General features: G+C 45.6%; 1 non-coding gene across 1 annotated transcript; it reads right to left on the bottom strand.

The window, feature by feature from the left end:
* Window positions 1-304: 304 nt before the first annotated feature.
* Window positions 305-386, bottom strand: trnas-cga. Its single transcript has one exon. It is a non-coding gene; the product is annotated as a tRNA-Ser (tRNA).
* Between the last annotated feature and the right edge of the window lie 318 nt (window positions 387-704).

Genomic DNA, 704 nt, shown 5'->3' with positions numbered 1-704 from the left:
CTTTTGTGTCATAATCTATTTGTGCTTTTAACCAAAGCAATATTCCCTATAAAAGCTGAGAGTCGAGCGATTCCCTGCTTACTGGGGAATATTTAGCATCAATTTTTGCCTTTTTCCACATATGGTGGAAATGTCTATTGTTTATTGAGGGTGATAGGGCCCTTGTAATCTTCACCTATGCTTAAAATTTCCATATTGAGGAGTGAAACCTGAAGCTTTTTCGCTAGTTTCTTGTGAAAGTGTGAACGCACTATCGTCATAACAAAGAATAAATACAATGTGAAGTAATTTATACAGCAGTGATCGTTGTCGGCAGGGTTTGAACCTGCGCGGGGAGACCCCAATGGATTTCGAGTCCATCGCCTTAACCACTCGGCCACGACAACTCACTTAGCTGTAGTTCAAAGAGAGTAGTTGTGCTGGATCAATTTAATTTTTTGAAGGCATCCATCCTGAGCCTGTATCAGACAACCCCATCCTTTGTCAACGTCGAGCAGGAGTGGAGGAACACCACACCGTCTCCTCCAATTGAAGAATCATCAGTTCTGATGGTGCCCTCTGCAGGCTCCAGCTCTTCCTGAGAGGACAGCCCTGGGAGCCCTAATGGCCGACCACGAAAACTGTGCCTGGTGCATGGATGGCAGGACTGTAGGCAAAGGTTGTCTCCCTTGTGTCCCACTCTGACAGCACTAAGCTGACCAACT

Source organism: Plectropomus leopardus, unplaced genomic scaffold, assembly GCF_008729295.1.
Source record: "Plectropomus leopardus isolate mb unplaced genomic scaffold, YSFRI_Pleo_2.0 unplaced_scaffold74377, whole genome shotgun sequence".
Taxonomy (NCBI): domain Eukaryota; kingdom Metazoa; phylum Chordata; class Actinopteri; order Perciformes; family Serranidae; genus Plectropomus; species Plectropomus leopardus.
Note: the sequence above shows the minus strand (reverse complement) of the source record. Positions and strands in the feature narration are given on the sequence as shown.